The 23378-nt window shown below is 41.5% G+C and overlaps 1 pseudogene across 1 annotated transcript; it reads right to left on the reverse strand.

Moving 5' to 3' along the window:
* Window positions 1-737: 737 nt before the first annotated feature.
* On the reverse strand, window positions 738-22521 carry LOC311216483 (ATPase family AAA domain-containing protein 2-like; annotated as a pseudogene). The gene is made up of 10 exons: window positions 22390-22521; window positions 20920-21003; window positions 18568-18627; window positions 15912-16041; window positions 15564-15760; window positions 14258-14417; window positions 13789-13902; window positions 13603-13692; window positions 1004-1114; window positions 738-844 (listed from the first exon to the last, which is right to left on the reverse strand). The product of its transcript is annotated as an ATPase family AAA domain-containing protein 2-like (transcript).
* Window positions 22522-23378: the final 857 nt, after the last annotated feature.

Consider the following 23378-nt stretch of genomic DNA (forward strand, 5'->3'; position numbering starts at 1 on the left):
AGAAGTATGACAGCATTATAATTTTTGCAGAAAGAGAATTCTTTCCCCTTAAACCCAATGCAAATGTGGAGACTATTTACATGGGTTCCACGGAAGGACAAAGTCCAATCCACTTCCTTAGCACCACCAAGCTCTTACGTTTTAACATTATATGTGGTTTGTTTTTTTAAGTTAAACAAGTTTAATTTAGAAAGTTATGCATGTACTTAAACATCATGAATTATATTTAGAAAACATCTTACCTTTATATCCAAAGTGATATCAAGAAATGCCTCATACGTATCTGAAACTGCTTTGCAATTCAAGCACTTCACTGGAAGCAAAATATAAATGCTTAACATTATGTGAAGGAGACTAACTGTCCAAATTCAAGTTGTTGACAGATACTACTTTAGACAAACTACAGACTGCTTTACTACCGACAAAAGACACAGATCAGTTCTAAGGACAGGAGTATTTTTTCAAGTACCTCTCGATCTTAGAAATCCTCCAAATATTTGATGAATGATGGTGGTAGCTTGAGAAGATCTGTCCAATCTGGAAATAAATTATAATCAGACCTCAGAAGATTTAAGGCACAGAGTTAACTCTTCAAAGAGTTTGATGAAAACCAAGGATGATGTAGACTTTCGTTGCTGATAGTAAATAAGGCACTAAAAGGTGCTAGAGATCATTTTTGAGAGTAAATAAAGGACTAGAAGGTGCTAGAGAATGTATGAAAGTGAACTTGTTTATGCTTACTCGGTGCTTCCGTTCAAGCACGCTTCCTGCATAGCATCAACAGTATAGCGCAAGAACTCGTGTGCGTCTTCTTGACTGCCAAAACGGAAATGTTGTCCTATTCCTAAATAAGAAGATGATAGTATTGACCTCATTTAAAAATGAAATCATTCTTGTATTTCTAAAATCTCTCTTCATTTGAGTGTTAAAACCACTTAGACACATCAAATAATTATTTGAAGATTACAAGCTATCGAAAAGAAACACATCTGAAGCCACTTACGACTGAGATTACTGATAACATGCGTAGGCTCGATGGCATCAACAGTGCAACGCAGGGCCTGGTTAATGTGAGTCTCCATCGTGCACATCATGCAAAAATCTTGTTCACGACCTGAAGAGTGAAAGAACAAAGCATCCCAGTCCAGCGAAATATCCACAACTACAAACATCTAAGTACAATTTAAACTATAGATACAATATCCACTCTCCTTGCTACATTCTATTCTCCCAAGATGCCAATGTCCCAACAGTCTTGTAACATTTCATTTCACACAACTTTACAGAATAAAAATATCCACTAAGCCTGTATTCAAATGCATTTTGTGATGAGAAATCTAAAAGACTACTGCAAAGTCGCAGTTGTAAAGGCTGACAGGAATGTGAACTCCACAGCCTGCAAAATGTATTACTCTCTAAAATTACTACTAAATGCATTACTGTCCAATGCACTTCATTATTCCCATGAAGCAATAAATGATCCTTTAATAAACAAACAAACAAACAAATAACTAAATAAATAAACCATGGTGCATTAATTGCACTCCATATGCTATTCGGAGCCCACAGCTAATACAGTGCTCAAAGCCAGCTTCTACAGGTAAAATCAGGCAAATAAGCTTATCTCACAGAATCACTGCTGTTCTTTCACCTTCAGAGCTATCCAACAGATTCAAAATACTGTTAGAAAGTACTCACATGACTGGCTGTGCTCAAGAGAAAGCATGTAATTGGCAAGTGGGGGTGTGTAGGTCAAACACTGTAGAGTAGCATTAAGAAAACATGTGTTGCCAAGATTGTACAGGCCAACTCCAACACTTTGTGTTTCTCGCCAATCCATACACATCTTCTCAGGTGGAAAAAGAATGCTCTGTGGCGGAGCAATTCCATCATTAACGACTGCAAGAAAGTTAAATTTAAAAAGAGATCTTGTTTGTTTGTTTCTAAGAAAGGTATTTAAAAAAATACTATTCTGCAGGAGCACCTACAGGGGCTAGCTACAATCCAAACCAGAAAAACTTATTGCAGACAGCTTTAATACCACCAAATTCAAATTGGCTGGTCAACACAATGTTTTGGGAAAAAAAAAAAAAAAACAACTTTAGTCAACCATTTTAATTTTCCTAAGGCAAGGCTAACTGCCATTCTGTTTGTAGCACCTAATGCCAAGTTCCTCTCCATCTATAATCTTTAACCTGATTAACTCAACTACTGTTTTTTTCCTTATTATAACTTAAACCACAAACTTAGACTTGAAATTATACGGTAAAAACGTAAAAACTAGGAACTAGGAATGACGGTACCCCTACAGATACCAGATCTTTTCCTGAGCAATGTTATCCTTCAAAAAACCTGTGAAAAATGGAAGCTGTGAATAGCAACAATCAAACACTTTTCTTTGCAAAACAGAAAAGACATGGAGGAATCTGTGCATTACAAAAAGCTCCCCATATTTCTCTGTTGACTGTAAATATATCAAAATTAATTTCTGTAACATCAGTCACTTCAGTTGCCTTAGGGGATTCGCTTTTGAAGTCTTTGTTCACAGTAGTCCCCTTCTCTATCAGTGCAACAAGTAAGAACTGCATTTTCTACTTTTGCTTTGAAGACAATGGAGGCAGGATAAAACGCACACTTACTTAGATCTCTTGGGGCAAAAGCCTTAGATTTTTCAGATGATCTACAGTAAATAGCACCTCCACGTCCTTGGGCCACAGAGACTTGGCTTGAATCTTCTGCAGGCACTATCCGGCCCCAGTTGGCGGTGCGTGACATCAGTATTTTAGTACTTGGTTTCTTGGATTTGCCAGACCGCCTTGAAGAGGGCTTTTTAGGCTTTGAAGATTTGGGCTTCTTAGCTACGGTCATTGTTCACATCTGCAACAGAGACAGAAGTTCTGGTTGACGTAAGAATATCAGGAAGCATTCCAAGAAGAAAAGAGTAACAGAAGTCCTGTCACTTAATCTCAAAGAAACAGCCTTAAGAACTAAATCGCTGGTATGAATGATTTAAAAAGAATCCCCAAACTAAACACACAAAGTGAAAATTTCCATCTAAACTCTATCAGTATTACTTTTCGCTTCTGCAGAACTAGTGGCCGATGCCATTTCTTTCACTTCCGTAGGATTTTAATCCATTACAACTCTGGAGTCTTTTTAATGTAAAAATGTAGAAGACATTCTCTGAGGGGAATCAGTTATTTATTGATTTCCGGAGTTTCGCAATTATCTGTTAATTAGTACCTATGATCTAATAGATAATTGTTGCAATTATCTATTGCTGGCATTAGTAACGGAACACTATTACTTCACTGCCTGCGTTTTTCTGTTTCGTCTGCACAAAGGTACCCAGAACTCACTGCTACTTTTCTTCTGTCTTTCCAGGGCTCGCCCTCTACCTCACTGTCTACTGCACCAGTCATGAGGGGTTTGTTGTGATTCTATAATGAGCCTAGCTTTTAAATACACCTTTTCTGGGCGTCACTTGGTGATGGCAAGTTAATTTGTGAGGGCTCCTCAGTCTACATCATGCGGTTGCTTTTTCCAGGTGAAAAAGCGGAGCCGTAAGTGGCAGTACACTAAAGCCCTGGCATGTTGAGATCCAAGAGGAGAGATGTTTGGCCCTCCTTTTCACTCCTGGGAACCATATACCTCAAAACCCACAGAGGATGGGCTATATCTCAGAGAAATCTTGGGAAAGGAGAGCATGAAGAGCATGTTTGCAAATTTATTTCTCCCTGGGCTTCTTCTGCTTCTCCAAGAAAGACGAGTTTGAATATAACTTTGGCAGCAGTACTTCTGGTGTTTTACTCCTACCACATTTAAAACTCCTACGACAAACTGAAAAGTTAGACCAAAAAGCAGCTCTTTCCGTTCTCCTTTCTAAAGTTGCACGTTTTCCTCATGCAAAACAACAGGGGAATGTAAGCTAGAAATGGAAATGCTGAATGTAAAACAAAACAAAACAAACCTCAGCCCTCCAGGACAAAAGCCAGTAACTGCTACAAAGTCCTTTTTAAAATGCTGATTAGGTTTCAAGGTGATACCGCTTTAAATAAGTGTAGTTGTGTGTCCATAGGCAGAAGCTGAATAATGACAGGATGAACTTCTATACTTCATGTTTTGTTACTGTCTTACTGTAGCACACAGGGACTTGTTACCTTCAGGGAAACCACTAACCTCATGGAGGGTTTAAAACATAAGCTAGTTTGTTATACCAAAATGACGGAGAGAACAAAGCATAAAGTGCTTTCAGATTTCTAGCACGCCTTGATTGCTGTCCATTAAACTTCAGACACGTTAAACAAAACACAGTAAATAAGAAAACTCCTAGTCCCACAGCTGGCAAATTGTGTGCAGAGGTTGTAATTAGAACTTTTTTGCCCTGACGTTTTACATTTAAAATTGATTTTAAATCCATTCTATACACACTTTCCATTCCTGAAAAAACAATACGCAAACCTGACAAATGCATTTACATGAGAAATGAAGTCGTCCTTGTCCGATTGGAAGACTAAGGTGACAGCTCCTGGGCTCAGGGATAAGCTCCGATCTTCACCAGTGACAGCTCCTTTTTTAGGATTGAAAGGGAAAATGTTTCAGCAACACATTGGAAACATACTTAAGGGACAAGAAACAAAATCAAGACTGCAGTGAGAAGGAGAACAGAAAAACAATACTGGGGGGAAAGGAAAGGAAAGGAAAGGAAAGGAAAGGAAAGGAAAGGAAAGGAAAGGAAAGGAAAGGAAAGGAAAGGAAAGGAAAGGAAAGGAAAGGAAAGGAAAGGAAAGGAAAGGAAAGGAAAGGAAAGGAAAGGAAAGGAAAGGAAAGGAAAGGAAAGGAAAGGAAAGAAGAAAAAAAGAAAAAAGGGAAGGGAAGGGAAGGGAAGGGAAGGGAAGGGAAGGGAAGGGAAGGGAAGGGAAGGGAAGGGAAGGGAAGGGAAGGGAAGGGAAGGGAAGGGAAGGGAAGGGAAGGGAAGGGAAGGGAAGGGAAGGGAAGGGAAGGGAAGGGAAGGGAAGGGAAGACCTTGATCTTTATACTGACCAATGAGATAAGCCTTACACATTTTTAAGTTTATTTTTGACAACTGATTGAGGTGTTACCAGGTATTAAGTACGATTCAAGAGCAAATATTAACACTAGAAAGAAGAAATCCGATCCACCACCACTGTTTCAAAATACATCCATTTCTCATTTGGAGATGACGTCTCTCTGGCAAGATAGTAGAAAAACTGTAAATACCGATAGAGCTTCCTCTCCCGATGTTCCATATACATACCGATGCTGTTCCTACACCTACGCTCTGAGCATAAATTTATGTTGACATGAGTGACAAGAGAGGGTGTTACTCCTCTCTTTGTTTGCCTTGAGAGACACACCTCTTGTCCATTGAAAAGTAAATTCAAGATTCCAGATCAGTTAAGACAGTTGCTATCCCCCCATTCAGAGTTCTGCAGCAGCACTGTTCAGATGTGTTTAGCAGTCTCTTTAGAAAATGTTATCACTTAGGACCTGCTTCTCAGTAGGTCCACGTTTGGCCTCCGCTTAGCAGAGAGTCAATCCCAGCTTAAGCTTTCGTACAAGAGCCCCTTCACGAAACGGAGTTGAACCCTGACATAACTGAGTTGAACCTTTAACCTTGAAGCTTCCTTAAAGAAGAAAGCAGCACCCAGGCCAGGAAATAGAAATTAATCGTCACTTTACCCTGAAACGCAGTGGGCTATTCTGTGCTGGCAGGATTGCTGCCGGGCTGGCCGACGAGGCGGCGGGCAGCTCCCCGGGGCCACAGGGCCTGGCACAGGGAGCCGCCGGGGGTCTCCAAGGTCCGGGAACAGCAGCAACAGCAGGGACAGAGGGGACAGCGGCGACAGCAGCAGCCACCTCAGCCGGGGCCGTCTCCACAACCGCCACAACGGCCTTGGAACGCCGCCGAACTCGGAGCTCCAGCGTGACGCCTTTTGAACCTGGCCGCGCTGCTCATGGCTAAAACCAGAGCGTTTCCTCCGGCGTGTGTTTACTGTCGGTGCCGGATCGGCCTGCCGGGAGGGCTTTGGGGTTGGGGTTTCCCTCCCGCCGCCGCCGTGGGCAGGCCCCACGCGCAAGGGGTCCGCGCTGGGGAGCAGCATCTCACCCACGGCGAGAGCCCGAGGGCACGACATGAAAAAGCCCCGACACGAAAAAGCCCCGACATGCGGCCGAGGCGGCGGGGAGACGGCTCTGAGGGAGCTGCCACTTCACCCCGCCGTCCTCCCCTCCCGGGCCGCCCCGCCGAGCCCCGTGCGCCTCAGGTGCTGCGCTGAGGGGGTGGCTGGCTACTGAGACAGCTGCCCAGGGCACTGCTCATGGCACCGAGCCTGACGGAGGTCAACAAGTGTTGAACAATGCTCTCAGACATCGGGTCTCAGTTTGGGGTGGTCCTGTGTGGAGCCACGAGTTGGACTTGGTGATTATTGGGAGTCCTTTCCACCTTGGGATGTTCTCTGATTCTAGGTCAGCAATCCAGTAGCTGATGAGAAGTGTGGAGTCATTCAAAGGGAAGAGAGAGCACAACACTTCTCGTTTGCAGAAGCGGCTATTTGTTAACCAAACCGACGATTCCTTTGCTTCTAGAGCAACTAACAGCAGGGATCCGCTTTACAATGGAGGGAAAAGAGTCGTTGGCATGTCATGTGAAGTAAGCTTCAAATCCCAGAGGATGATTTTTTTTGAACTTTATTCAGCTGAAAACACAGAAGCCTTGCTTCTGCTTGTTTTAGTTACAGCTCCAGTTTACTTTGGTTGGGAGGGAAGGCATTCCAGGCTAATGTGCTGTACCTGTTCCTTCAGCTCATTGTCCATAAACGGAGGAGCAAACGAAATCAGTTTAATCTCCATTAAATGCAGCAGACAAAGCGGAGTAGAGGGCGATCTAGCACTTAATTTTTCCTGTAAGCAGGAAACCCAGAACTCAACAACAGTTTTCAAATCTTGTCCTGCAGTAAATGACCAGCTGAGTGAAGCTTGCATTTAGAGGATGTGCTCCTACAGTAGACGGAAATAGCTTTTCCTCTTCACAAGTGCAACTGAGTGGTGGACTGGCAGCTACGTGGTTAACTAGTTGTGCCAAAGGGGTTGTGTTGAATGCACAGAAAAATATGCAGGAATAAATAAACAGTAAAGGGTTGTCTGTAGGCATGACACTGAGTACAGATGTTGTCCGCAGGTTCGTGCAGAGTGCACCGCGCCAATAAGCACCCAGAGTCGGAATGCACACGAAGGTCTTTTAATTGTATAATTACTTATAGAACTCTGCAGAGTCAGGTACTTGGCCATCTTTCGCAAAGCAAGCACACCTCTGACTCGAATCACCGTCATTTATACACAGGAAACTTGTGAAAACTCTCTCTTTGGCTCCTTTGGATTGGTTATTACAGCTCACCTAACTTATCTCCACTGAGCTTGTGCATTACAGAGGAATACCGGGGGGGAGGGGGAACAGGAGAGGGGGGACACACACCGAATCCCACATTAGCATAGATTAGCATTTTGACAGGTGTGATTTTTAATGTGCTAATGACCCTTAATGAGAAAAAGGTTACTATAGGTCAGTCTGGAGCTGGTGTTCTCCTTCCTGTTTTTTCCCTTTTAGCCCTTCTCTTCCTTGCTTCTGCTAGCTCAAGGCTACCTGTCTCTCTCCTTCTTTATTTTCTCAGCTAAAAGACTGCACAAGCTACAGGCCTCCCTATTTGCTTCAACATTTCCTTGTTTTTGTTTTTGTTTTTGTTTTTGTTTTTTTTCCCAGCTTTGGGACGACACAGGTGTGGTTTGATATTTGCCAGTATAGCTAAAACTCACGCCAGTCTGCTCACGCACAATAAGTAGTAAGATTTAAGGACTGGTTTCATCGGCTTCTTCCATACTAACATCCTTCTTGTGTTTTAGATATGCTGTAGTTAAATCAACACTAAGTTACTACTTGTGGAGTAATTGCCTTAAGCGACTAGGCATCATAAGCACACCTCCATCCCAAAAGCTACCCGCCTCCAAGGTGCAACCACCCCTCACTGAGCACGCCCTCGGAATTTCTCAGAGCCTGTACCTTTAAACGCAAGTGAGATCATTTCTACCAAGCACAACCAAGATATGCATGACTAGAGTCACTCAAGCTCCACCTTAAAGATAGAAAATAATATCACTTGCTTTAAGAGAAAGGGGATGTTAGGGAAGATACTATCAGGAAGGATTCCTTCTGACATCACTCGACAGGCTGAGCCTCTCACTCCCCCACCCCCACTCCATTGGGACGCCGTGGGGTAAGATCTGAACGCTTGCTTATACCAGGCGTCTCTGTGGAATCTTAGAAATCTCTAGAGTTTTGATGCTTTTTAATGTCTTAATACCTAGGCTGTGTACCTGTGCATTTCATGCATGCTAGCTTGCTTTTGCAGACGGTGAATTTATCACTGACAATCCAAAGAACCTGTGTACCTGTCGCCGTAAGAAATTGCACTTAATTGCATTCTTCCTAGCTGTGAGAGTTCTCCTTGAATGCGACTAGAGCGAGGCCGTACTGCGTTGTTGGTGAATCCGTGACCGTGATAGTTCAGCACCCTGAATCCGACGGGACCCATGACGGTCAATCGGCTACACCCCTTAACGCGACACTACTAGAGGAAGAAGATGACAGGGCTTGCATGCACTGCATTAGGCTTTGCATGTGAAAACACCCCCAAATAATTTCACGTGCATTTAACGTTTTTAAAGGGAAAAAAACAGGAAGGTGTAGTCTCTCTGTAAGCTACAGCCCTACATAGTTAAGGCATCAGCATTCATTCCTTTGCTTGATAGCAAAGTATGAACATACAGAAGAGTTAAATATTTTCTTTGCATTCTTAAAGGCGATTTTTCAGACTTGGGCTTCAGTTGCTGGAGTTGAAGAGATCAGTAGACATCCTTACTTTTACGTTAAGACCAAAATCTTTATCTAAGATTGTGTTATCTAACGCAACTAAACTCCCACCCCCACATGTTTTTTTTGCAACTTCGCAATGATCTTGCTGCAGTCCCACTCTGATGGTCTTTCAGTAACATGCAAACTGCCGTGGCAGATTCTGTTACAGTGCTTTTCTATTGACAGTGTGCATAACACTCAAGGTAAAGCCCTCATTTTGCAGTGGGGACATAAAGTGTTTCTTTGGACCCTGCTGCTTCTGTTAGTACTCATTTTTTCACAAACTTGTTGAACCTGAGCCGTGCCTACTGAGCCAACGAATGCTTTGATGACACTGTATTTTTTCAAAGCAGTTTTGCTTCTTGGAGCTACAGAAGCAGCTCTGGCGACGTGATAGGGAATTGTGCTGCATTGGCAAAACCAGACTTAGCTACAGACTTACAACACTTGCTAACTCGATCTATTTCAAATCTCATTTTAACTTTAAAGGACAATCAGTTTTGTGGCTCCTGTCTTACTAATTTGCCTTGTTTTGCATGGAAGGGCAGCCTGTGAATGTTTTGCTTTATTGCATGCTTCAAAAAAAGGCTGAGGAAGAGACTGGAGGAACCTTTTCTATTCTATGGACTTTCCCCCGAGAGTGTGGAATTGCAGGCTACTTGGATGAATGTTCGAATGTGAGTAAGGGAGCAGACCTCAGCCAAAGGAGGTGGAATCCTTGCTTAATAGTATCAGTGTGGGGACATCTTTGCTTAACGGGAGCCGTTTAAACTCTTCATAGAAACAAAATAAGCTGGACATCTTATGTTTGGAAAGCAGTATGGTTACACAGCGGCTAACATAATGACTTGAGTCTACTGCTCTGCAACTTCAGGTTTTGTTTTCAAGCAGTGCATACATCAGTTTAAGCTTTGGACAAGGAGATTTGCAATGCAAATAGTGATAAACCAGAATCAGCGGCGCTGACGAGTGTAATGGTGAAATGCAGCAAATCAAGTATTCCTGGAGAAATGTGAGATTACAAAACTAGCAAGCCATGAAGCACTTTTGTTGTTGTTTTTTAAATCAATTCTTATATGCTGAAATAGCACCTTCAAGAAAATCTGTTTATCTAGCCAGGTAACGGTGTCTCCCTGTAAACATGAAGGAAATGCCAGGAGCAGCCATACCTCTTTGCTGTCAAAATAAAGAGCAAGTCGAGGCCAACATCATGCCATAGTGCAAAGGCTTGCTAAGAAAGATCATTCTAAGAGGTCTGCAAGAAAAGATGACTTCCTTTGTCATAAGTTTGTCAAATAGAATGGACGAGTTAGTAGTCGAGTACCGACTGTGTCCGACTCTACAGCTGCGGCGCAGCTCCAAGTCCCTGTTTTCTCCGTGGACTCGTCTCACAGTTTTTGCACCAGCTCTACTCCTCAATGTTCTGGTGACTGAAACGCAGAAACAAAGCATTTTGAAACAGTGAAGATGGGATTCTCCTTATTTCACCGTTGCTCTTGTAAAATGGAAACAGACAAACAAAAAAGGCACCCTGAAGTGGATTGAGTTTTCTTTACATTTCAGATCAGAAGTTGGTGTCACAACCACTGCATTCCACTTCTTCATCGCTCTGCACGTTTAAACTGTCTACTTAAAACTGGGACCTGTAGGGAAATTTTTAAAGAGACTGAAAGCTAGCCAGACAAAAACAAACGTGCAACTTTTGTTCCATGCAGGAGGGAAATCTACTCCAGTTATTTCTGTCTTGGAAAAGTGAGAACAATCAACACCTTTCTCTAAGGTGTTTTCACTCCAGTCATGTCAAACTGTATCTAACAGTGCTCAAAACAAACACTATGACATTGCAAGCCTCTTCCTAAGAGGTGTATGTTTGATTACTCTGTTTATGCATGCAGCACTTCCATTTCCTGCATTAGGATCTAACAGCTCAAGGAGGGAAGAATCGTTTCAAGAGAAACACCCAAACACCAGATAACTCAAACTCGTGCTTTTTAGAAAAAAGCCTGCCCATTGTTTGCCATACAGCACCCTTTGGCACAGGTTTGTTGCTTGCACTGTCATTAAAAGAGCCAAGAGGACAAGGGGAAGGGAAGAGCTACACCACTGTGCTGCTAGGATCACAGCTAAGGTTTACTTTTGTGCTTGCCAGCTATAAAACTAAGTTTGAACTTATCAAGTATCGATTTCCTTTGCACAATTAGAACAGTTTGCTTTGTGCCTACCAAGCTGCAATTCACACTGCTCCCTCCCCAAGGAATTCATAAAATCTCCTATTTGCACCTACCTCTCTTCACAGAAAAGTCACTGAGGAGTGAATTCAGCTGACTACAGAAGGCTTTGGGGCCAAATGAAAGCCATGGAGTGACCAAGTGCCATCCTCTTCAGTAACCAGCGCAAATAGGTATCCCGGGGACTTACAGCCACTTACCTGTGTTATATTCTTTTTTTCGTTCCAATTTTGGCTTTCTCAACTGCCTACATTAAGAAAGAGGACCGGGCAGAGAAGGGAGAAAAGACTTGTTGTATTAGACCCATCAAGGATGGGAAATTTCACCATGTTTACAAGCCAATGCTCCATGGTATACAAAGAGAAGCCTGTAGGCCTCACGCAGAATCCACATCCCAAGTCTGTTGCGTACCATATACACGCGGTTCTGTATGTACCCACATTTCCTAGCTTGCTCATGTTGAATTCTCAAAATTATGAGCAATAGCACCCAAGTGGAAAAGATACATGTCCTGGTTTCAGTTAGGACAGAGTTAGTTCTCCTCCTAGTAGCGGGTAGGTTGCTATGTTTTGGCTTAGAATGTGTGAAAGGATGTTTAGAAGAGTGCTGATACCACCCCGATGTTTCAATTGCTGCAGAGCAGTACTTACAACAAGCCAAGGACCTTTCGGTGTCTCACTGTCCTACTAGCGATCAGAATCGGCGCACAGCAACAGCTGCGAGGGGACAGACTCAGGATGGCCGACCCCAACTGGCCAAAGAATTCTATGCCTTATGGCAACACGCTGCACCATGAATAGGGCGGGGCAGCCGGGCTGCTAGGGGTTACGCTGGGCACTGGTCAGCGGGTAGTGAGCAACTGCATTGTACATCACTTGTTTTGTACACATTACTAGTAGCAGTACTATCATCATCATCATCATCATTATTATTTTCCTGTCTTAATGAACTGTCTTTATCTCAACTCGCAGGCTTCACTGTCCCGTTTCTCTCCTCCATCCCAGAGAGGGAGGTGGGAGGGTTGCAGAAGGGCTGTGTGGTGTTTAGCTGCCGGCCGGGTTAAACCACAACAACACCTCAAAGGGGTTGGGGAAAAAAACATGTTTTTTTTAGAAAAGCAGAAGACTTTCACTGAGAAGAGGGATTCTAGTTTTAAGGTACTGGTACGCCATCAGCATGCTCTTAGGCCTCTGCTGATTTTAGCCGGAGGTTTATCAGGCCACAACTCACTGCACACGCTTTCTCTCTTGCTTTTCAATCTACAAATCGAACAGAGATTGAACATATAGAAATACAGTACCTTGAAAAGCGTCTTCTCTTGACATTTCCCCTCAGTATCGCCATACTTTCTTCAAAGCTGGAGACTGAACACCGCAGGATGCTTTTGCTCATTGATCTTAAACAGTGTCCGTTGAAACATTCAATACTGGGAGAAGAATAATCCTAGGGAAAGAAGGAAACAAGAATATATTTATGTGAACCACGTAGATTCAGATAAAGAAATTCTGCCTCACGCAAGTTTAATTGACCCTCCTGACTTGGTAGTGGGGCAACTAATGGCAGGCAGACACTGAAACGCTGCTGTGCTCAAGAAAAACCTGGAGAGAAAAAAAAAAAAAAAAAAAAAAAAAAGCTTTCAAAACTAAAGCTTCCCTCTCCCCACCGTTTTCTTGTGGATAACTTAAGCTTAATATCCTTGGCAAAAAGATATTGCAGCAAAACCTTTCACATAAACTTAGTGTTTCGTGAAAAACTACAACAACAAAACATTAAATTCAATTGGAATTTTTTCAATAAATTCAATTGGAATTTAAATTCAAAACTTTAAATTCAGTTGAATTTAAATTAAAAAAAATAAACTAATTAATTTAAATTAAAAAAAATTAAATTCAATTGACTGTTCAGAGGAACAGTCAAGCTTGACATTATACATCCTAGAATTAAAATCTAGTTTGAGTTTTTCTCCCATCTCCAGACCTTGCTAAAGATGCTTATTAGGAGCTCTGTCAAAAAAAGTGAAAGGCTTGTTATATCAAAGTTTCGAACCCTTCTTACTGCCCTTGACCTTCTTCACATTGCTGCTCCTACAAGGGTGAGTACTATCATTTTTAGTATGGGTGGGAAGCTGTGATATCCTTGAGTGGGGGGTCGTTCTGTTTACAAAATGAAGTTCCAGTAAGAGTACATCAAATGAACCAACTTTCTTTGAACTTTAATTCATCACTATATTGAATGAATGACCTCTGGATTTCTCTCTCCCATTTGGAAGTCGATTTGAAAACAAACTACCTCTGCCATAAAGAGCCAGGCATCAGAGACACCTGTTGCGCCTCAAGAACGGAGAAGGTATGAATGACAAGAGCAGCTGAATAAAATGCAACTTGCCATTAGAAATGGGTGTACTGGCATCTACAGGTGCCGCTGGCATCTCCTCATTTTCATTACTCTCTTCATCTGGTTTCTCGTCTTCAGTAGCAGGGTTCTGCTGTGGTGACTTGGAGTTGTCGCATGGAGCACACGCTGCAGAGGTGCGACCTTGCAAGAAAGAATAGATACCAAAGATCTTCGTCGTGCATTTTCAGTTACAAATGCAGAGACAAGTCTTCAAATCCTTAGCGTTAAAGCACGTACCTCTTTTCTCACGAGATTCTTTAATTTGTTCACAAAGTCGTCTAAACTCTGTATCCATTTCGTTCCTCACCATTGAATATGCAGTGTCTTGCAAAACATAGGCGCTGTGACGATCTGAAATTTTACACACTTTAACTGAATGTTGTCTACCAACCAATGAAACTGTTTTGATCACAGAAGAAAATTGCTTTCTTCATAGCTTGGTTCCAAAAGGTTCTCTCAGTGAATATTTTCAGCATAACAACATCGAAGTTAATTAAAACAAAAACACAAGTTCCTGGGGAACACTTATATCACAATTCCATGCCCAAGTAGCAAAATGATAAAATATTTACAATGTGGTAAGAGATGTACTCTGTGGACGTCCAAAATCATCTAATCCATCCGAAGTCTATTGTCCGCACACAGCATTTATCCATCTATACGTTCGACAGATTTTTTAAACTAGGGCTAAAAAGCACATCCTCACCTGTAGATCTTTGATCCGGGTAGTACTCTAAGGCATTGTTACAGATTAGATCGATGTCCTTCAGCTAGTCTCCGGCAGCGAGGTACTGGCGCGAGTCAATTTGAGTCAGAACTGTTGAAAGATCCATCGGCTCTTTAATCCTTGTGGCATAGTCAGGTACCTGCAGATCAAATACAAGCATTCAGAGGTTTTCTTAACCTTGCACACTGTCTACCAAAATTATTCTGAAGACTTTAAATAAACGACTTCCTAAAAACTCTGAACATTTGCGATGCATCAGAAGATGCTGAAATTTACCAGTTTGCTTCTCAAAAATGGAAGGGCTTTTTCATTTTTCATTAGCGCGGCCACGAGAGGACAACAAGAAGTAGGGAGGTCAGAAGCACGTGCATGGTAGAGAAGAAACACTGAGGGTGGGAGATTCATTTCACTTTGCTTCAGAAAATCACAACAGTGAAAGCTGAGCAAGCCATCTGGCATTCTCTTTGTTGTCGACATTGAGGAAAAGGTACATGAATTGCACCTGTGAAGTACCTATTGCAGGCATCTACTTTAGAATGAGATAACTGGGCCCTGAGGTGCTCATTTCTTCCCTCAGACCAGAAGAGGAGACTAATGACCAGTTCAGATGAGGACATATGTATCTGTCTAGATTTTTCACAGCTCAAGAACCTAGGAAAAAAGGGGAAGAAAAGCCAGTGGAGGCCCACATGAAGACGACTTTGCTGATCCGCAGGTATATTCAAGTTACATCTGTCTTTGAAATATACGCCCCTAGTTTAGGCTTATCTCATCAATTAAGGAGAAAAAGGCATCTAAGCAGCCAATTGGAGGAAAAAGAAAACACACTGCACTTATGGTTGATTCCTATTGAGGAGTTCCAGATGAAACAGAGAACAGGATCTCAAAACTTATTTTTACAAACTGCTGCTCCCATTCCTGTTCCCACAGGAACTGACAGTCCAAGAAAGGGCTTCAGACTTCACTCAAGTAGTCCTGTAAATACTGTTTGTAATTATAAGGAAAGATCTCTGTGCTTTTCAGTGCTGTGACACGCCTACATATCAAAGCTTTTTCACGAGCAAACTGTGTTGGCATTTGGACTGGCTTTTTAGAATGAAACCAGGGCTTTCAGCGAATAATCCCATAAGACACATTTGAGAGTCAGCAGAAGTAAAAGCACTGCCTCTGCTTCTTGCAAAATCCTAACAGTGCAGCCCTAAAAACAAAGTTGAACCTTCCCCAAAACGCTGAGAAGTACGAACACTGAGAAGTTACAGACACACACAGATCAGCACTACTTTACCTTCTGTGGGTCAACAGGCTTTGCAAATTCCCTGAAACGTCTGTCAGTGGCAAGTCTGTGAGTAACGTCCCTCAAGAAAATTCTAAGGTCACGCAAGGTATCCTCCTCTTCCTCCTCCAGCATCCCTACTTCTTCCTCTTGTGGCTTCTGAGGCTCAGCTGGTGGTGCTACAGGCACGACTTCCAATGTCCAATCAACTTCAATTCATCAGGAAGAATTAGCCAATTTACAGTACTCAAATACAAGCATACGACAAATTACTGACAGAAAATGACCACCAAAGCAAAGCCCAAAGAGCTAGTAACTTCGATAGGAAAGTTTTAGATGTACTTCTCCTATCCTCCTCACCTCTTTTCTTTACAGGAGGCTTAGCCACTTCATTTAGAATTAGGTCCTCAAAAAAAGATGCTCTCTCTGCCCTACCAGGCAACTCAATATTGCACACTTCTCCAAATTCCGTATTAAATAATTTTTGGATCTAAAGCAGAAGGAGGAGAGACATTTCAGATATAAGGCCACAAAAAACTCATCTTCTATTCCAAAAAGACGAGTACCTTTTCAAATTAAGAATAACCTGAAGAACACAAACTGAAAAAAGTTATCTTCCTGGCCTTAAAAGGCTACATTTTCACAGGCTGGCACGGCAAATTCAAATATCACCTTTAAGAATCACCTGTAGAATTAAAGCTCGCTGAAGGGATTGTACGCTACACTGATAAAGTAATGGCTTTCACCACATCCAACAGCGCCTCCTTTGTATTTACTTGCCTTGCTGCATCCTTTACTTAGAACCTTTATGGCTATCGAGGGAAGAGAAAGGCTTCAGCAGACAAGTGAGGGCTTTTTGCTGAGTTTTTATTTCTCTACCAAAAGGTGTCTGAAGTAGCTAGTACCTCTACGTCTTCCTCCATTTTCAAGTTCTAGTAATAAAAGGTAGGTGAGGAATTTCACTACTTATTTTAGAAGGAATTTACAGCCTGTACAGAAACTTCTGTGGGAACTCAAGCACTTTCAAAGCAGTTGATAATAAACACGTCTAGGTAAGACCCGTTCTCTTCCCCCAGTGACTGAGACCAAATCATCAGAATGAGAACAGCATGGTCCTGTTTTGGGCACCTTCCCTTAATGTAAACTCTCAGAAGTCAATGAAGTTCTGCACCTACTTTTACTACAGTTTATTTAGGAATACAACTAGAATTTGATTCCAAAGTTACTTTAGCAGAAATTGGAACTCAGCTTTCCAGCTTGGAAAGCTTTGGCCTATATGAAGAAAGAAACTGATTTACTTATTTTTTTTTAATCAAAGTGTTTCAATTCTCTACTAAATTGCATTATTAGCAGTTTACCCAACATAGCATGGAATGGCAGACTGTCAGAAGAAATCTCTTCAGTAAAAACATCCTCTTGTCATTTCAAGCACTGCATATTCTTGACTGAACCACTTTGTAGCCACCAGAATTATTGTATTAATTTATTATTTGCATGTGTGAGAAGGGGGGTGAAAGTCACTTGCTTGACTCAGAAAAAACCTTAAGCAGATGCTTTCACAGTATCTTTTTCTCTAAGCAAATTTTAAGTGATTTGTTAGGGTGCCTGAGTAATAACAGCATGCATTTAAGAAAGCCCAGCATTTTGATGCTGAAAGCATTCATAAATTACAAGACACTGAAGAAATAGTAAGGAAAGTATTGACAAATACCTCTTCTGGGAGATCTGAGTGACGTACATCAGATGGAGCAAGCAGCAAAACTGGCGAAAATGCTGGAATGTTACGTAGTAGAGTTAGAAAAGTAAGTTTCAAGGCAGGTCCAGCGTTGTCCCACCATAAATGGATATCTGGGACATAAATTGTGCTTGGTGCTGTCTTCTGAGCATTTCGGATCAGCTAGTGAAAAGGAAAGCTTGGGTAAGAAAACTAAAACACGTACAATAACCTCTTAATACATAGCTACATAGCCATCTGACTGCCCCATGAAATGAAACTGCGTGAACAGAGTGGCAAGCATCCTTTCACATAAGGAATTTCTCTGTGCACCCTTTCAGATTATCAGTATTCGGAGAACTCTAGTCAGAAGATGGGAAGGATATATTCAGGCAGTGGCTAGACACCGTAGCTATATGGCCACAGCCACAATCATCGCATAACAAAGAAAGGAAAAGTCCCTCTTAAGGGACACATCAGTATTCAGTCGTGTAACATGTCTGTCCTTACTTGTATGGCTCTCAAACGTTTCCACTAAAGGTAAAAATATTTTAAGGTAGTGATGCCAAACAAGAAAATGGATTTCCTGCCTAAAAGTAAAAACACCAAATCTGTTCATTTTTTCTAGTTAAAACCACATCACCGTGCAAATGAAGTGTTTTCTGAATGTTAATGCTTTTATTGCACATACTGCAACAGCACAAGTTGTGTATGTCCATGTGAAAACAAAACAAACAGAAGCCCCAAACCTTGGTTGCCTTACTAATATAATTTAGAAGAAGGCTACAAAAAGTAGCCGACATGCAGTCTGATACAGAGCCATCTACTGGGAGCACACAGTCTTAGGAGGCAATGAGAACTACTTTCTGGATCCCAGTGACATGAGCAGCATTTCTTTCCACAAAGAGATGTTTATTAGCAACACCGCCCAGCTTCCTGAGCTGCTAGCAACAGCCTCACTGTAAAACTGGGTATGGAAAATGTCGACATGTACAACATCCAGATTGTTTGTGGTGCTGTCTAAAAGGAAAGGGGATTTTCAGACAGAAGCAAACATCCGGGCACATTAAAACAAGGCCACCTCCATTACCAATTAATTTTGCTCACCTTACTTGCAACTCAATTGATCCTTTACATACAGTCAGTGAATCCGATGAGAAGAAAAAGAAAAAAGGTACCTGTCCACAGATTTCTTCTGGCGGTGCAACGTTTGTAAGCAGAACAGAAAGGTCCAGGGTGTGAACAGGAAACTTCTCCAAAGCATGCAACACCACGGGTGCCACGTAAGAAACCTGGCCGTACCCTTCTTTTCCTACTATTAGCAGACGGGGCTGGCATGATGTTGGTTCGCAGAAAGCACTCCTAGAACAAGAGTTAAGAAAACAAGCTTATAAATGAGGTGCTGAATAGACACACAGATGTTCCAAGTAATTTTCCTATAGACTTTCATTTCCCTCCCCAAATACTCCAAATGGCAGCGGTACATTAAATACATGTAAGATTTCCAGTTAAGTTATTCAGTCATTCCAACTGTTTCACCGTCTTCCCTTTGTTTCATCTTCTTCCCTTGTGTTTCCTATTCCTTACTAAACCAAGACTGCAAATTAATATCCCTGCAATCTTGCTTTACTACTAGGAAATAAATTGGTGAGGAGCATTTGTTTCCCCACTACAATCAGGCTGTACCTCTGCTGGCTTAAATCAAAGATGCTAGAGACTTAGCCTTGCTCTAGAGGACAGAAAATCTTCTGGACAGCACAGCAATAGAAACGGAGAAAAATAACTGATCCAGCTGTGACAACATGATCTAACTTTCCAACTGTGGGCTTGCATGACTTCCATACTAAAATATCACAAGATTAACACAACTTGGTGGCTTAACAAATAAAGACACCATTCAATTTTTTCTCAAGGTGTTTTAACAAGCCCTTTCTCAGTTTTCTTTCTGCTACATAATTCACTACTGGTTTAACAATCCTGGAAAACAGAAGGGCAAAAGGTGGCAACACAAACCCATAAAGTTGGGGTATTTTTAGCTAAAAGGACAGACAGCACATTTATGTGGTCTTGAGTCTTTCAAAGAATGCCATGGATTAAGTCAACGTGTTCTGGTAGTCTACGGATCACTTTGGCTTACGAAGAGAAGCCTGGGCTTTTCAATTTGGTCATTCAGAGCAACTTCATTACAACTTTAGTCCCTCCACCCTTTCTTCTTGTGAATACCAAGCACCCCTTCAACACACAAACTTGATGTTGCCCCTTCGTCTACCACCCCTCGCACTTTCAACAGCTGGAACTGTTTACAAAGACTCAGCAGACCTGAGAATTTAAACGTAACAGGGATCTATCTTTCTTTACCTGCTGAAACAGAGGCATTTTTTCTCTGGTCCGTTAGGCATTCCATCTTTTAATTCATCTCCAGAAACCAAGGATACATCGTCATCACCGTTGAACATATCACCTTGTAAAATAGGATTGAAATGCTCTGAAAGGCAAAAGAGGTTTGTTAACTTTCCTGAATAGCCTTTGTCTCTTTCTCTTCCATTAATACAGCTTCTAAATCAGTGCCAAAACCCTTTCTTCATTTGAGAGCACACACTGAAAGCTATTTCCTAGAGTTCAGCCCACCACAGATCTAAGGAGATGGCACAAGGCCCTACAAAGCTGTACTAAGTCCCACTGATGTGTACGTATAAGGTACGCTACTCTTGGTGATTTTTTTCTCCCCCTTAGAATAAAGGAGATTACGAACAATTTCTGCAGTTGCTAAATAGATAAAAAAACAAAACAAAACAAACAAACAAACAAGACCATTTCTTTCTGGAGGAGGTTCCCACAATGAAAGCACGGGGATAAAGGATGTGATGGCCACAGAATTCCATTCATCTAGTAAGTATCAATGCTAATTGATCTCACGTGTATAGTACGATCCACAAACATTTAAATTAGGAGACTGGTTAAAAATGACGATAGCTAAAACAATATTTAGCTTAGACCAGGTATACTTGTATCCTGGTCCTGACATTCTTCAGAAAGGAATTAGAAACATTGACCTAGAAATGCTTCCCCTCCAAAGATCTCAGTTTTGATTTTTTAAAGAAAAATAGGTGCCTTGTACTTCAAACCTCAAGTCAACCTCTACAAATGCTAATTATCTTAGCTGCCGTCAGAAGCAGGATGCTTCAGTAGACAACGCATCGTCCTTTACTGTGTATTGTGTCATTCAGAGCTTCCATTTGGCATTTCAGTTTCGAATCCACAATAAAACCTATGTGTTGTATTCCAGACTTGCCCAAAAGAAAGACATGCACATGCAAATAATAAAATTCTACCACCATTATGTCTGAAAGGTTTAAGTTGATTGCACAAACCACAAGTTTTTGCTTTAGCAGAATTATAAAGAAGTGGATGCTGTGGTTATACCTTGCTGTCGGTCCTCCTTTAGTGCAAGCTGTGCATGCGGGAAGATCTTCTGCACAACTTGTAAAGTATTCTCTACTGATCTTTGAAAATGTGGCTTGAAAATGGGTGATAGTGCTTGTACGGGTGAAGCCTTGATCCGGTTTGAAGATGGAACAACCTTCTTCATAGCCATGAAAAAGTCCTTTGCTTTTATTTTAATAGAATTAACGTCTAGTAGCAACTTCTCCCTACTTGCATAAATCTGAGGATAGCATCGGCGTAGAGAGCACAGCGCAGCTTCAGTACAGAGGGATTTGATATCTGCACCACAGTATCCTAACAAACAAAAATCAAACGTTACATCAGTCAAGGCCCAGGTTTACAACATGCAACATTTAAGGAATTTGTAATGCCAAAACCAAACAGCTTAACAGGGAATTCAAAGTGCTACCGCTCTGCAAGGATGTTTCATGTTGCTCACTGCCTGATATCCTGCGCTTATGCAGCTGAAGCAGACTCCTCATCAAAAACTATACTCTTGAGGAAGATGCCCCAGAACCATTTAATGTTCTCAGACAACAAGAGGAACGACAACAAAGAGTAAATAGATGAAAGCATCTCATTCAGATTGCTATGAAGGCGTGCCAGCTGCCTCGTTGACTAGTTGTGCAACAAGGCACAAGAGCATGGGTACTGCCTGGTACAAGCTAAGGTTCTTTACAACTTGGTCACAAGCAAGAATCCGTTTCTGTTTCAGTCTTACCAATGCATTTCTCAGCTAGTTCATCAAGCAACATGTCCGGTGGCTGAGGGGTCCAGTCACGAGTATGAATCTTGAAAATTTCTTTTCTAGCCTGGAGGCAAAATCATTGCATTTTAGCTTGTCCCAAGTTTTCCTTAAAAATACCAACAAGAAACAAACAAACCAAAAGGCAAACAAACAAACAACAAAAAAACAAAACAGTCCTCCCTCAAAACCCCTCATCTACTAATACACTTTTCTTACTTGCTCAACTTTCAAGTATTTTACAGTTATTTAATATACACTCTGCATTGTCAACCAGGAAATTGAATATTTCTTATTTGTTATACTGAACTTTTTCTAGGAACCTACAATGAAAGAAAAGGCATTTATAGCTTCAATAACAAGTTTCCAAACTACGAGACCTAAGGACCCAGAGGAAAATACTGCAATGAAAAATTTATCCAGAAACATTTCTTTGCTGTCCAAAAAACTTCTCTAAAGCTTAGCAAGCTTTCATTGGGACAGTCTCATTACTTCATCACATTTGCTTTCCAGTCAGTAAATTCACAGAAAGCACTTCTGGCACAATGCTTCCAATTGCTACAATTACTATAAAGAAGAAAAGAATTATGACTCAAACTACTACCACTGAGCAGGGGCACAATCAAATGCAAACACGTCCCGTATCCATTCATAAGTGAAGGATTGAGACCAAAAATACAACTTCATGATGAAAACACCCAAGTGGACTAAATAATTAAGCAAACAGGTACAACTTTGGGAATGAAAGGTTTGATTATAGAACTAACTACTTGGTGGTATCATCCTGACCATATATATCCAGTACCAGATTTGCCCTCCATGGAACAACGCAGTGTCTCCACGTATCACTCTTTTGTTCAAGTTGTCAATTATTTTTTTTTCCTATAAAGTTGGACTTTGCCATGGTAGCACTAACGTTGAATTTAAGTTCTCACCTCTTTATTTGGCAAGTTGAAGAGGAACTGTCTGCCAAAGCGTCCTGGTCTTCGTAAAGCAGGATCTATAGAATCCAGTCTGTTGGTAGCTCCGATTACCACGATCTCCCCTCTGTTATCTATGCCATCCATAAGTGTCTGAAGAGTTGAAACAATGGAACTAATAGAAAAATATAAGTTTTACTTACTGGTTCAGTAAATTTTGTTACATTCCACATGACTTTCTTGATGCCGGAATAACCTTCTTCCTAGTGGTCATTCAAAACTGGGAAAAAAATAGTCTACCAAGTCGGGGTTTTTTTGATTTGATAATAAATCTGCAGACTGTTAAGTCATCAAGCACTTCAAGACAGTTTGAAATAATCTCTACGTTAATATAAAAGGAGTACTGCAATCTTCTGCTCAGGAAGAAAATCACGGAAAATGTCAACTTTGATTTTAGATGTTGAATTTGTTGCAGTGAGATCTTCCTCATCGCACGATTCTATTTGGATTTAAACCATATTATCTATGGAGAGACCAAGATTAGGACAAGAACAGCACAGAGTTCAGCATGAAGCCAATCAGGAGCTCACGTTTGTATTCTTTGTATTCAACTTTATCCTTCTCTTGCTGGAAGGACCTGCTTTTTGAGTCTCCTTCTCTTCACTAGGAGCATGTTCCCTCTTGCTTTGGTAATGCTCTTTCTCAGTGGTTTTAGTCTTGTCCTTTGTATCTTGGCATCTCTCTGTAACAGCTGAGGAGGAAAGGTTTTTAGAGCTACATTCAGTGTCAGACTTGAGAGAGGAAGTATGCCGCAATTTCTCACCAGGCTCACAAGACTCTTTGCCGTACAAAACGGTTTCTTTTGAAATGAGGTCACGTTCTTTTGATCTTCTTGCTTTCTCCTTGTCTCCACCGTCATCACATTGGTACGATGCGAGGTATTCATCATTCCCAGGAGATTTCGGAGGGTCCACGACACTGCACAAAATAAAATCACATTTCTC

This window comes from Netta rufina, assembly GCF_964035555.1.
Source record: "Netta rufina genome assembly, chromosome: 18".
Classification (NCBI taxonomy): domain Eukaryota; kingdom Metazoa; phylum Chordata; class Aves; order Anseriformes; family Anatidae; genus Netta; species Netta rufina.